We start from the raw sequence: 15,166 nt of genomic DNA, 5'->3' as shown, positions 1-15,166 counted from the left end.
ACTTGAAATTTCAGGCTCGCTTGCATGATTTTAATTAAGAAAATAACACACACACACACACACACACACACACACACACACAGAGATACAAATCCTGCCTTACAGAGATCTTAAGTTCTGTTCTCTTGTTATGATGACACTTTCTTACACTGAGAGATATGTGCAGTGGGGGTTCCTATGAGGTAGTGAGCTCTCCATCATCGTCTGTAATTAGCACAAGTGGAAAGGATAACAGAATCTGTCATGAGGTTGTTGTAATTCGTACAGGCCGGGAAATCTGAACTCTTGGGATTGTTTTTGGTTGGGAAGATTAGAGTTCTAAGGAAGCAGGTGGGCTGCTATAGGGACTGTCTAAGTAGCCTCTGAAAAGTATCCAGGTCCCCAGTTTGGAGAGGCCCCAGAATACTATAGAAGACTCAATATCAGCTCTGGAACCAATTCCAGAAGCGGTCTCCTGGTACAAGGAAACATGCTTTTCATGCCCCTTTCCCACCACATCTGAATCCTCTGAGGTACTGAAAGGCTCACCTGCTGAAAGGTGGCACGGGGAGATGCAGTAGCTCCTGGGCTCTGGCCTGCCTCAGGAGAGGGCAGAAGTCCTCCTCCCTGGAGCCAAGGGCCCAGCTGTAGTGAAGCGGATGGGAAGGTTGGTTATTCTGTGCTTCTTGGGGGTTCCCTCACACATTTAATCTCAGTGGTTTTCAAACTCTTTGTTGTAGCAGGATCCTTTTTCAGATGAAATCTTACTTGGAACTCCAACAAAGAAGGCAAGAGTTTGTTATTATAATTCTCTTTCATAAGTTCAAATTTTCAATACTTCATATGAAGCTAGTTAACGAGATCATCATGATAAAGAAACGTCTTCATGGACATCATGATGGAAGAGACATCTTCCAACTTGGAAGTTGGGAGTTATGGATTGCATTGTTGCTCTTACAGACTAATGAGGGTGATGATTATACAAAGGCGTGTATCATAGGGGTTGAGAGCCTGTGTTCTAGAGAAGATGGTTGGGTTCAGATCTCAGCTCTGCCAGTTTCTAGCTGTGTGTCCTTAGACTGATTACTTAATCATTCTGTGCTTTACCCACCTTATCTGTAAAAACAGGGAAGATGACACTACCTACTATAAGAAATTGTTGTGAGGTTTAAATGAGTTAATACTCGCAAGGAATGTAGCGGGGGCCTGGGTGTCTTTTAGGTGCTCAAAATACTTTTAGCTGTTGTTGTTAACACTGTAGCAATATCTGTGTCCATGAAATGGGAAGCAAACTTTTGTGAATCCTTGCCCACAGGAGTCCAGGATTTCTAAGGAACGCTTTGAAACCCCACCTCATCTCATACGATCTGGGCAGTCTTCTTTTAATAAGTGTGATCTGTTGGATATACATATTTATAAGTCTTTTTCACCAATAATGTAGTCAGTGGTTTACAGAACCCTGTGCCAGACATATTAGGGGAGGTGGAAAAATGGTTTCTTCCCATCTTTCAAAAACAGGCCTTTTGTTCGGTTGAGGGGGAGAAGGTGTGGCAGGTTAAGAAGTAGTTTAGGGTAGGGCACCTGGGTGGCTCAGTCAGTGTTAAGCATCCAACTCTTGATTTCGGTTCAGGTCATGATCTCCTGGTTCTTGAGATGTGAGCCCTGAGCCCCACATCTGGCTCTGCGCTGACAGTGTGGAGCCTGCTTGGGATCTCTCTCTCTCTCTCTCTCTCTCTCTCTCTCTCTCTCTCTGCCCCTCCCCTGCACACACATGTGTTCTCTCTTGTACTCTCTCAAAATACATAAAATAAATATTTTTAAAAAAGCAGTAGTTTAGAGATATATAACTAGTGGATCTTAAATTCTTGGATTATAGTAACCTCACATTCTGTGTATAAGAATGGAAGTGAAATTAAAGACATGAATGGGGAAAAGAAGCAACACTCTGCAAATTCCACGGTCTACAAATATTTCATATGCATATGTGCACCCCACTACTTTATATGTGTTAGCTCGTTGATTATCAGCCCTATTTTACAGGTGAGAAAACTGAGGCTCCAAGACATCATGTGGCAGAGGACACAGACAGGGTCCGAGAACCTAGAGCACAGAGTCAGGACCCACGGTGGGGCACAAGGAGGCAGGTTCCAGCCCCACTGAGCAGTGCCTGGTCCTGGCAGGAGTTGCCCCACCTTTGGAGGCAGGGTGTCACCCTGCCATGCGTAGGTGCAAAGGGGCTGGCCGAGCCCCCGTCAGAGAAGCTGTCCTGGAGATTCCTTTTGTGGGCCAGAAGCTGGGATAGAAAACCCAGAAAGTTATGAAACCTTGATGTGGCCACCGTAACTGTTCAATGCACTTTACAGTTTACAAAGCTTTTCCATGACTGTTAGCTCCGTTGATTCTCCCAACAACCACCATGTGGAGTAGGCAAGCAAAGACCTGTAGGTAGCCAGGCAGAGTTACTTTCTTTGTGATGCCCTGGGTAAGCTGTTCTCCTTGGGTGTGTCTCAGTGTCCTCAACTGTAAAATGGGCATAAGATTGTGATGGGTATCTAATGGGTAAGAGTAACCCATGCCAAGTGCTTGGTGCGGGGCTTGGCATGAAGGAGGTTCTTAATGGATGTAATTGTAGATATTATTATGATTGTACCTGCTATGAAGAGGGGATCTGAGGAAGGACAGGAGGACAGGCTCGCTCCCTCTAAGACTGAGGGTTTGGAAAATACCAAGGAAGGGGTGATAAAGAGCAAAACAGGAACTGGAGGCTCCAGGTTTTGTCCAAGCTCACATAGCCAGCTAGCGGGGTATCCGCTACAGAGCTATGTGTTCCGTGAGGAATTGAGGTGAGCAAACGTGGGTCCCAGGAGTGACCTGGAGTCAGGATGTGGCAGGTTCCAGTCCACACCTGGAGCTGCTCTTGGGGTGATGTAATGCAGCTAGGGATTGTTCTGTGCCCTTGCTCCCCTTCCAGGACGCCCCTTGTAGATGCTACATCTGGTTTTCAGGGAGGTCCCTGGTTCAAACCCAAGTTGCCTTGCTGGCCTGAGGTCAGAGGTCAAGGCGAGGTTCAGAGCCATGGAGTGAGTCTGTGGCTTAGAAGGGTCCACGGTTTAGGGTGCTGCTCAACCTCTGGGATGAGGAGGCCCTTCCCCTTTCACCTTCCTACTCCCTTCCCACATTCCCTCTTCCCAAACCCAGTCTCAAACTCTGGGAGGCCCTGAGGTCTCCATCCAAGGCCAGCTAGCAGCACTGTAGTGAAGGCATGTTTGTGTGCTATAGCCTTTGTCCCAACTTCTGGTCTTTCTTTGACCCCGCCCTGTACCAGTGTTGAGGAGGGAGGTTCAAGACACCCCTGAGCCTATCACCTTTCAGAGGAGAAAACTGGACCCAGACAGGGGACTTGGTTCCTCATTTCCTCTTTCCACTACCTAAGCTGCCACCCTCATAAATGCATAGGGAAATGGTGAATAGGAGGACATTGAGGGCAAAGGAGGAAGGGCATGCCATTGATGGAAGTTTAGATACTGTGTTAAATGTTTGGAAAAGTATTCTGGAAGAGAAAGTCTCCTTTGTGTTCTTCAGACCCCAGCAGGTAAGCATTACCTTGCTGACCTCCTCACCCCACGATTGACCACTTTCTCCTTTGTACCTCTGTGTATAATCTGCTCACCTGTGTTATTTGTGTAACTGTCTCCCTTACCCCACTGTGAACCCCTCCAGGGCTGCACACCTACAGCTCATCCATGTGTCCCTGGCACTTGGCACAGGGCCTGATGCCCAGGTGATGCTAAACAGAAGTTTGTTTGGTTTTTTAAAAATAAATTATGTTTATTTATTTTTGAGAATGAGAGAAAGAGAGAGAAACAGAGTGCGAGTGGGGGGAGGGTCAGAGAGAGAGGGAGACACAGAATCCGAAGCAGGCTCCAGCTCTGAGCTGACAGCACAGAGCCCAACCTGCAGACTCTGGGGAATCATGGGGACTCAGGAACTGTGAGATCTTGACCTGAGCCAAAGTCAGACGCTTAACCGACTGAGCCACCCAGGTGCCCCTTAACAAAAGTTTGTTAAACAAGTGGATGTATTCTGGAGGCTGAAAGACAATGTGTTATCTCAGGGGCACACCCCAACCAAATAGGACTTTGCACAGATTCTCCCCAAGCCCCATCAGTGCTCTGGGTCCTGGGACAACAGGACGACAGGCAAGGCAGGTTGACATGAAATGCCTAATTGCATGGTCAGTTATTTAAATTCAACTGTGTGAGTGCTCTAAAGAAGTGCAGAGCTTCTAACAGGTGTTCTGACCTATCTGTGGCTGGAAAAGACCTCTAAGAAATGGGACTCCCGCTCAGTCCTGAAATATGACGAGGAGTCAACTGGATAGATGGGGAGGGTCAGGAATGACCCTGTGGGAAAAGCACAGTCATCTTTCCAGATGAGGAAACCAGGGCTCAGAGCAGGCATGCGACTTGTCTGAGGCCACACAAGTATCAAGAGGAGAAGCTGGGATTTGCACTCAAGTCTCCAGAGCCCATACCTCTTCTACTGGCCCTGCCCTGGATGAGGCAGGAAGCCCAAGCTGGCCGTGGTGACCTCACAGTGTATTGGGCCAAAGCCCTTACTTCCCACTGGGAAGGCTGGACTCCACACACTCACTGCTTGACTCCCTTCCCATACCTGGGGGCTCCCCCATTCCCAGTTCCTTCCTTTCCTCACTCACTCTGCATTTCATCTGTTTTGGTATCACATGTTACCCAGGCCTCTCTGTCCTTGGCTCTACAATGAGGGGATCAGGCAACAGACTTTCTCAGGCTCCTGACAGTCTGGAATTTTACTACATTCAGTTCTGACCTTGGGAAACATTTATGAGCCTCACATCAAGAAGGAAATATGCTAATCAATTTAAGGATCATTCAGTGGGCATCTCCCAATGCCAGCCCCTATAGATCAGAAGCCAGGGACCACAAATGCAGCTCAGACTTCAGGTTTTGGGGGAAGGCAGATCCATAAGCAGCTGAATGGGTACAATTACAAGTACAATAGGAAAATTAACAATATTCTGGTAGCAGAGAAGGAGTGGCCAAATCCATTGAAGAGAAGGCTTTCCTGAGAAGTTTGCAGGGCTCATATTGGACATTTGAACTGAAGGGTGGGTAAAAGTTTGCAAAGTGAACACGTGTGAGGAGGGCATTCAAACAGAAGGGATGGCATACACAAAGCCACACAGTGTACAAAGACTGTGGACAGGTGCACGGTGGCCAGACTATATGTGGCAGGGAGTGACCAAAGGTGAGAGTTTTGAGCCACCAGCTTGAGATTCTGAAATATAGTGGCTAAGAGTGCAGGTCTGCGGTGGGATGGAGACTCCCAGGCTGGGGCTCTGCCTGTCCTTGCTGCCTTCAGTGGACCCTTCTCCCTGTCTTTTTCAGCCTCCATCAAAATTGTCTGGGATTATATGAGACTCCCCTCCCCCAGCTGGAGAAGGGGGAAGTGTGAATGTAACAATGTCTTTGAGGCCGGGGACTGGTCTGAGTCCCAATTATCCCTGGAGAGGCAACTACTCAGCTCACAGGGGCTTCATTCTCAAGTTGCTTCTAATCGATGGTGCCCTGGTGACAGGCATAAATTAATTTCCTTTGAATAGGCCAATTAGAGCTAATCACTGGGGGAAATGTATTTAGGTGGCCTTAGCTCTAGGCCTAGGCTTCTCTAGATGTGGCTTTTCAGAATCCTGGTCTCTGAGTTGTCATCCGCCCCATCCCATCCCTGTCTCTTTGGCCCAAGGAGTAGCTGGGTTTTATATAAATAAAGTCTACGCTGGGTAGACTGTCCACCCACAGAGGCGGAAGCAGGCTGAAAACTACTGAGGAGCACTCTATAACTCACCGTGTCTAAAGTGATTGGTTGTGGTCATTCACAAAGGTGTTCATTGTGTTCCACAGTTTGGTTTTGGGCTTAGAGCTCTGAGTCTCCCTCTGAGAGCAAGGTCTGGCCCAGAACATCTGGGCTCTTTGGCTCTGTGTCTCTTGATTTGTGATCTTTTTGTGGTGTTCTACTTTCTGAGCCTTGCTTTCCCCATTTGCAAAATGCAGGGTTCAGGGAAGTGATTTCTGAGCTGACATATTAGTTTTCTATTGCTGCCATAGCAGTATACCACGCACTTAATAAAACAACATCCTTTTTTTTCTATCTGACAGTTCCATAGGTCACAAGTCCAGTGGGCTGTACTCTGCTTAGGGTCACACAAGGCCAAAGCCAGGGTATCCTCTGGCCTGGGCTTTTATTTGGAGGCTGAGGGGGAGGATCCACTTCCAAATGCATTCAGTTTGTTGGCTGAGTTCAGTTCCATGTAAGACTCATATAATAGGATAGGGGATGTATCTCTGTTTCCCTGCTGGGGGACTGGTTTTTGCATCTAGAGGCTGCCTGCATTCTTTCTCATGCTTTCCATGGACCCCCCTGCAGCAATAAAGAAAAAGAAAGAATCTTTCTCACACTTTGCATTTCTGACTCCAGGCAGAGAAAGCTTTCTTTTTTAAGGACCAGTGTGATTAGATTGACTCACCCAGATAATCCTGATAATCTCTGGATTATAACATCTGTTAATTTTAAATACATCTGCAGTCTCTTTCGCCGTATAATGCAAAATATCCATAGGTCTCAGGATTAGGGTATGGACATTTTTTAAATTTTCTTTTAACATTTATTCATTTTTTGAGAGACAGAGACAGTATGAGCAGGGGAAGGACAGAGAGAGAGGGAGACACAGAATCCGAAGCAGGCTTCAGGCTCTGAGCTGTCAGCACAGAGCCCGACACGGGGCTTAATCTCATGAACCTCAAGATCACGACCTGAAGTCAGATGCTTAACTGACTGAGCCACCTAGGCACCCCTGAAGTATTTCTTTAAAAAAATTTTTTTTTGTTTTAATATTTTTATTTATTTTTGAGAGAGAGACAGAGTGTGAGTGGGGGAGGAGCAGAGAGAGAGGGAGACACAGAATCCGAAGCAGGCTCCAGGCTCCGAGCTGTCAGCCCAGAGCCCGATGCGGGGCTTGAACGCACGAGCAGTGAGATCATGACCCGAGATGAAGTCAGACGCCTAACCGACTGAGCCACCTAGGCGACCCAGGGTATGGACATTTTTGAGGGCCATTGTTCTGCCTAAGACAGCCCCCTCTTTGACACCCAAAGATTCATGTTCATCCCAAATGAGAATTCACTGCATCCCAAGGTCCCCAAAGATCTCATCTTGTGATAGCATCAGCTCGACAAGTTTCATGGGGATCTCATCAGCTCAGGAGTCCCAGGTCCCATCATCTGAATTATCTAAGCAGCTCCATCCTAGGGTAGAATTCGTCTCCATCTGTGAACCTGCGAAGCTAAAGAAACAAGTTATCTGCCTCCAAAATACAGTGATGGAACTGGTTACAGGTGTTCGGGTTCAAACAGGGAGAAAAAGGAAAACAGAATCAGATGACATTTGGGCACCCTCATACCCGTCTCCCAAAACCGTGGGGAAAAACAGACCAAAACCAGCCCCTTAGTCCCCTCCTCACCTTTGCAGGCAGTGACTGACTGTGTCTGTGATCTGAGCTCTGCTGTGCCCACCTGGGGAGGTCCCAGGAGGTTTGACTGCCATGGTACCTTCCCCTCCTCCTTTGGAATAACCCCCCTCCCCCTGCATGCTAATCTGATTAGCTGACAAGTGTTTAGAGGACAAGAGACACAGGATCACAGAGGTCACTACAATGGCCAGAATTCTGGCCACAGAGGAGGAAATCATGCTGTTGGGAGGAAATCATGTCTAGTAGGTAAGAATTAACCAGTCCATTTTGGTTCAAAACCCCTTTTTAAAATGTTTTGTAAAACATAACATGCACTCCAAAAATTCATATCTGCAGTGAAAAATCAAATCTTCCACCCTGAATTTCTGTTCTCCAGCCCCCCACCAGATGTTTTATATGTGTGCGAACGTGCAAGGACATGCACACACACACACACACACACACACACCCCTCCCCCGACCCTTGACTTTTTCTAAACAGAAATGGAAGCATATTGAATACACTCTTCTGGACCTTGCTCTTGTCACTTCAGACATTGTTCCCTATCAAGGCATATAGATCTGCACCACTCTTTTTAATGACTGCAAGGAACTCCAATATCTAGTCACCTATTGTTGGTATCTAGGTTGTTTCCAGTGTTACGCTCCTCTGAAAATGCTACAGTGAACAACTTGTGTACACATTTGCAGACATTTATGAACGTATCCGAAGGTGAAAAAAAGACAATCCCACCATGTTAACCTAATCACTGTTAGTATTAGTTATATTTGTTCTTGTGTTGTGTGAATGTACCTAGGGTGTGTTAAATGTGGATATAATCATATTGTGCATAACATCTCTTATTTTGCTTATTTTATTTAATGGCATGTTGTATTTGTCTATATTATTAAGTAACTTACTAAAGTAATAAAAATTACTATGAGACAGTCTGCCAGACTCTACAGATACAGCAGTACCAAGTGATTGCATATTCCATTTGAGTGGCTGTGCCCCAAATTAATGTACCCGTTCCCTTGCCTTATGTATTAAGGGTGTTTCTAACATGGTGTTGCATTGTAAAGAATGCTCAGGTGAACGTACTTGCAATTAAAGCATTTTCAGCATTTGGGTTTACTTCCATAAGAGAGTGGCATGGGAAAAGGGGGTGCTGTGTTGCCAACGGGCTCTCCAGAGGGTGTGCCTGCTTGGTGGGTCCCATTAAGATGGGAGCTGTGGTATGGCGAAGGGACAGTGAGGAATAATTGCGGAGGTTGCTGGTAAAAGCACAGACAGTGGGAGTCACCGTGGCAAAGCACCGCCGTATGCAGGGTGCACGCTGCCTCTCTTCGGGCGAGGGTGTGCATACACTTGCAGAGCGCCGGAGCCCCCTGGGTTAAACACTGCTCTGTCCTGGTTGGTATCAAATTATGGAGGACTGACTAGCGGAGATGGGTTGGTGTGAATAATTCAGGAATCTCAGGCACAAAAAGGATTACTGGAGGCAGGAAGGAGATGAATAGGCTTAGTTAAGGAGAAGAGGTTTTTTTAAGGATAAGATTTCAGAAAAGATACAGGAAAAGTCAGACACCAGAGGGCATGGGTATAACTGACAATTGTCCTTTCTTCCTTATCTAGAGGGGACACAGGTGGGGGGGCGGGGTGCCAAGCCATCTCCCATGGATCTGGGGACAGAAGAAGGCACAGTCACCAGGCAGTGCTGACCTTACTGGTATGGTTGAAGGGTAGCTGCCCCCCAAACCTGCCTGCCTCCCACAGTTCCCAGTCACTTGAGAGTGCCTGTTCTGGGGCTTTAGAGGCACTCCCCCCACGCACATACCCCTACAGTGTGTCAGCGTTCCAGACCCTGGCTTTCTGCAGTGATTTTCCCCCAAAGAGGACTCAGGCAGTTGCTAAAATCAGGCGTTTGGCTTTCATTTCTGCCTGGCACAGTGCTCAGCCTGACAGTTAAGTTGGGTGTGCTTTTTTCCTGGAAAGGCATCCCGGCTTGGGCAACTGCAGTTTTCTGGGACTCAGAGAAATAGAACTACACGTCCCCATGTTGAAAATGCCAAGTTGTCCTCAAACCAACTAGCGGTGTTCCCAGCCAGGCCCCTCCACCATTTCCCTACAAGGAGTGTGAGGGGAGCTTCTCCATCAACCTCAGACCTCAGGACCACAGCCATCCCTTTCCCAGTCAGTCATCGCTTGGGACCGGCTGCTGCCTGGGGGCTGGAAATAGCACCTCTAGGAGTGGACTCCTCCCTGATTACCAGAGCAGGTACGCAGGTCACAGAGGCCAGCCCACAGCACGCCCACGAGGCTGGGAGGCTTGTGAAGCCCTCCTTCCCTTTCCTGCACCCTGGCTCTCCCTCACAGGGCCCCAGAGCCCCCTTCTAGCCTCACACACTTGTCGGGACCCTAGCATCTCTCCTGCCCCCCTCTCCATCCCTTGAGTGGAATTCTGTCTTGTCCTCTTACACATCCTGAGTGGTCTGACTTCCGAGCCTTTGCCCATGTGGTGCTTTCTGCCCAACTGCTCTCTCACTCTCTGCAGGTTCAGATCCTTCCAGAGGTACAGGTTGGTCCCTTTTAAGTACCACTTTCTCGGTAAAGCCTCTGTTGCATCTTTCGGTAATTAATGGTATCTCTGTTGTCATCTGAACTTTCCTCACAGTTGATCCCTACGGCTCCTGGGTCTTCTGCCTTCCCTGTTTTGTGGCTGTGTGTGTGTCACTGTGTTGTTACTACTCACGAGACCACAAACCCCAAATGAGCAGACACTTCTGAACCCTTCTCCTTCAGTGTCTAGCCGGAGTCTTGCATTTTCAGTACTGTGTGTGGATTTGAAGATGGATGGCTGGTGGGTGGGCAGACAGATGGGTAGGTAGTCGGACAGGAGGGTGGGTGTCAGACGCTGGTCCCATTTTCTGTGGTGTCATCTTGCCCAAGACAGACTGCCCCAGTGACACCTCGGTGCTGCACTTCCTCCCTACTGTCCTCCTCCCTGATATTAAAATAGAAAACAGAATTGTATGTTTAAGTGTTTGTTACATTTCTCGAGTGAAGTCGTACATTTCTTGTTCTTACGTTAAAAATCCTGAGAGTTGAATACTTGATATTTCTTCAAGAAAAAGAGAATCTAAATTGAGTTCCTTCTCTTTGTGTGTGACATTTTGTTGATTTATTTTTTTCCTTTTTAGACTCTGGCTCTCCATGAAAAGAAGGGTCCTCATCCTGAACTTAGCACACCAGAGTGTGCACACCAGAGTACCTGGCACACCACAGGGTCTCTGTAAATGCTGAGCTGAACTGCACTATGCTCAACAGCCTGGGAACCCTTGGGGTCTCTGTATGCTTGGGGACTGTTCGCTATGTGTGCTAAAAGTGAGCCTTTAGCTTGGATGCAGACTGGGTCTGATGCGCTGTGCCAGATGTCCTCCCTGCTGTGGTCTTTTCCTTCTAGCCTTGAAATCTGGGATGGGGCTCCCCCTTCCCTCTGTAGACACTCTCTTGGGGGCCGACACTGAGTCAGACCTGGTTGCAGACAGTCCTCCACCCCAGGGCTCTGTACTAAGTCTCGTGCAGAGCGCTATCTGGATGCCATGCAGCTCACCCTGCCTTGAGGAGGGCTGTGGGGAGTCCCCCTTGCCCCCCTCCCCATCCCACTCCCTGTTGTTGAAGAAGTCATAGCCAGCCACTCCCTATCAGGGAGCCGTTTCCATGGACAAAGTACCAGTCTCATGGCTGGAAGGAACCTAGAACATTTGGAGTCTGGGGTCTACACCTGTGCATGCCCAGGGAGATTTTCTAACTTCCTTAAAAAAAATGTTTTAAGTATAGTTGACACACAATGTTACCTTAGTTTCAGGTATATAGCATAATGATTCAATGTTTCTATATTATTATGCTATGCTCACCACAAACGTAGCTGCCATCTGTCACCACGCAACATTATTACAATATTGTTGACTATATTTTCTATGCTGTGCCTTTTATTGTTGTGACTTATTCATTCCATAACTGGAAGCTTGTACTTCCCACTCCCCTTCACCCAGTTTGCCCATCCCCTATCCCTTTCCCTATGGTAGCCATCAGTTTGTTCTCTGTATCAATAGGTCTGATTCTGCTTTTTGTTTGTTTATTCATTTGTTTTATTTTTTAGATTCCACATGTGAGTGAAATCATATGGTATTTATCTTTCTCAGTCTGACTTATTTCACTTAGCGTAATATCCTCTAGGTTCATCTATGTTGCCACGAATAACAACATCTCATCCTTTTTATGCCTGTGTAATATTCCATTGTGTGTGTATACACCACATTTGCTTTATCTATTCATCTGTTAATGGACACTTAATGTTGCTTCCGTATCTTGAGTAAATAGGTATGGTCACTGTGGTAAACAACATGGAGACTCCTCAGAAAATTAAAACTAGAAATACCATGTGGTTCAGTAATTCCACTACTGGGTATTTACCCAAAGAAAATAAAAACATTAATTTGAAAAGATATTTTCTAACTTCATTTGATCCTCATAGCAACTCTGACAGGTGGAGGGAAAGAATTCTCACCTGACACATGGAGAAACTGAGGTTTGGGAAAAAGAAGTAGCTTGCTCAGAGTTGCACAGCTAGGGGAGCTGGGATTTGGATCCAGATCTTCTGACTCTCAGCTACTGTGTTTCTCAAATCTTAATATGCCTTAAAAAAAAAAAAACTGTTAAAGACGTAGGGTTTCCAGGCCCTGCACCCAGAGATTCTGATCCACAGGGTCTGGGATATGGCCCAGAAATGTTCATTTGTAACAGACTTCCCCAGGAATCCCCAGTCAACCCTTAGAGGAACAATCCCCTAACCATGTGGCTTCTTCATAACTAGCTGCATGGGGAACCACCTCCCTCTGGATCCGGTCCATTGCAGAGGGGGGGCATCCTTGGGACCTTGCAGATGCTCCTGTATTTGTGTAGAGGAAGAGATGTGGAAAGGGTCCCTTTAGACAGGTAGATATAAAAGCATTTTGCTTTTCAGTCAGACAGGCTCATTTTTAAACCCTGGTTTAACAGCTGTGTGGTTTGGGCTTAGTTGTGTCATATCTCTGTGCCTCGATTTTGTCATCTGTGAAATGCAGCTAGTGAATCCTATCCTAGTGCATATAAAGAGCTGACATAGTGTCATGCTTGAATAAAAAAGAAACCCCAGTTTCTCTGAAATAGGCCACACACATACCTGTCTTCATGGCTTTGTTCATAGTGTTCTTCCTTCCTGGAAAGTCTTTCCCTTATCTCCCCTCTTAACTAAATACTTCTGGTATTTAGTTATAGCAATAGCCCATGACTGGTGTCTCATTACCTTCTAATGTGCTCAAGGAAGTCGCTACCCTGGGTTTCGGACAGGTGTCTATGTCATCTCAGGTTCTAACTTCTGTGCCTCCTGGAATTTGAGAGTTTTGAGAAGTTCTGCCTTAGCTTACTCAGAAGTTCTGCCTAGCTTACTCTAGGGAGAGCTTCTAGATTTTGTTGTTTGGTTGGTTGGTTTTGGTTTTTCTCTTTTCTGTAAGCCCTGTCAAAAAATCCTTTGGTGCCACCCCACCCCAGGTGATCTCCTTTGCAGGGTTTCTAAAGGCAGGTGGGGACTCTCTTGCTGTATCTTGTGGGTTGAGGTGAACTGCAGGAAAGGTTTCCCCTAGCTGCACTCTGAAGTCATCCTCAACTTGCTGGCCTCATCAACTCATAACTTATTTTACTCTGGGAAGTTTGAATTACAGCTAATGAGGGTAGTCAGTTTGGGTTTGGAAAGGACTTTTGAGATGGGGACACCCAGTCCCCCACTGGACACTTCAGTTCTCAACAAGCCAGAGCTTGAGCACCTCTAGGGATGGGGTTCTCATCTCCCCATGGAAAGCTATGACATTATTTCAGTCTTATCTGTTAGTTTTTCTTTCTGCTCTGGGAGGTTTGGGAAGTTTCTCTGGATGAGCAGGTGATACAGGTAGGATAAATGTAGCTGGATGTGAGAGAGTTTATCAGGATAGGAACCCAGCCCTGGAGCAGGGTTACAAGGTGGCTTTATATCAGAAACAGCATAGTCCAGGTGAGCTCTGGAGCTGTGAGCACCCCAGCATGCTTTGTCTTGTTAGACTTTACAGTTCGAGAACTGCCTTAATACACTTTATGCTCTGATCCTGCAGAACTGAGCAAAGTTCCCCCACCCTCCAACTAGTGGCATTCCCAGAATGTGGAGAGGGGCTAAGACTGAAGTTGGGGTCCTGGTGGTCCAGGGGTAAGAGGGGAAGGCTGAAGGGATGAGGAGCTGGGCGGCTCGGAGGCTGGATTTGGAGCTGGGTGTCAGTACAGAGGCAAGAGCTTGACCCAGCTGGCCCTGTGGTTTATTTCTGTAAAGATGATGTGCTCTTACGAAATGCTTACCTAGTTGATGTCCTTCCTTCCAGCTTGCTTCCCGTCAGACTCTTCTCCTGAATCACTAACTGGGGACAGACTCATTTAAATTGAACCTGGGTATACAGTCTGATGTTCAGGTGGAGGAAAATGCCCCGACCAGTTTAAGGGCTCAGGGGCTCCTCCCTGAAGGCACAGGGTGGGGGAGTTGAAGGATGGGATTTGTGAGGGCGGAGTTGAGGAGGGTGCCACACTGTCCTCAAGGGTTCTGTTTCTAGTTCACTGCCTCTTTTCCAGCACTTTCTTTCAGAAATGGAATTGGAAATGCTTACAGAATGGTGTGCAGTTTTCCAGGCTTCCATTGTTGTAGTCTCTGTCCTGGGCGTGTGGAAAGAAGGCTGTGCCAGCTGGCACTGCAGCCCAGCCCTCTGAACCCATATTTCAAAGCAATTACTGGCCAAAAAAAAAAAAATTCAGGCTTTCCTGCACAGCTCCTAAACACTTCCAGATACCCGACCCCCCAAATGCTCATAGCGCCCGGGTCCTGACATGCCCCCATGCCAGCTCTGGAGTCAGGAACCACCATCCAGCATGCTCTGAGGTCCATGCAGGAAACAAAGAGGTGTTGTCCTGCAAAGGGGAGAGTTCTAAGCATGGGGCTGGACACCCAGGTTCTGGCCCTCTATTTCTGCTCTCTTATTGTGGGCCCCTGGGCAGGCTGCTCTGCCTCTCCAGGTACTAGTTAGTGCCTGCCGTACAGGTTTGTGGGCAAAATCAACTGAGATGGAATATGCAGGTATATTTGTAGACTGTGGAGTGTGGTGCAGATTTTAGCCAAGGGGTGAGGGGATGGGGGAGTGGGTAAGAAAAGCCTGTACAGCCCACTCTTAGAGCCTAGGGTATTGCACTGAAGGAACCACTCCCCTAGAGGCAGCATACGTAGTCTCTTTGGAGGCAGAGAGATCTGTTCCAATCCATACTGTGGCCTGTTTCATCATCTGTGACATGGGATGATAGTATGCCACTGTGTACCTGTCCCAAGGAGTAAATGAGAGATTGCAGATAGGTGCTTACCTAGGGGTAAGTACACAGGAAGCGCTCAGTGTAGCCATGAAATTAACACTATACCAAGAAAGACGTTCAGAGTTTATTGTTAGAGACTTAGGTTTTGTGATGATTTATTTGGGAATGTTGGCTCCAACCTTAAATACTCATATGATCTCCCAACAACCCATGAGGTAGGCAGAGCAG

At 47.2% G+C, this 15,166-nt stretch overlaps 1 protein-coding gene across 2 annotated transcripts in view; it reads left to right on the top strand.

The window, feature by feature from the left end:
* Positions 1–15,166, top strand: part of FGD5 (FYVE, RhoGEF and PH domain containing 5) — a 121,713-nt gene that overhangs the window by 24,073 nt on the left and 82,474 nt on the right. The gene's annotated exons all lie outside the window — the stretch shown is intronic.

The sequence above is a fragment of the Panthera onca genome, chromosome A2, assembly GCF_046562875.1.
Source record: "Panthera onca isolate mPanOnc1 chromosome A2, mPanOnc1 haplotype 2, whole genome shotgun sequence".
Lineage (NCBI taxonomy): Eukaryota > Metazoa > Chordata > Mammalia > Carnivora > Felidae > Panthera > Panthera onca.
The sequence above is the reverse complement of the archived record's forward strand: the minus strand, read 5'-3'. Positions and strand labels throughout refer to the sequence as shown.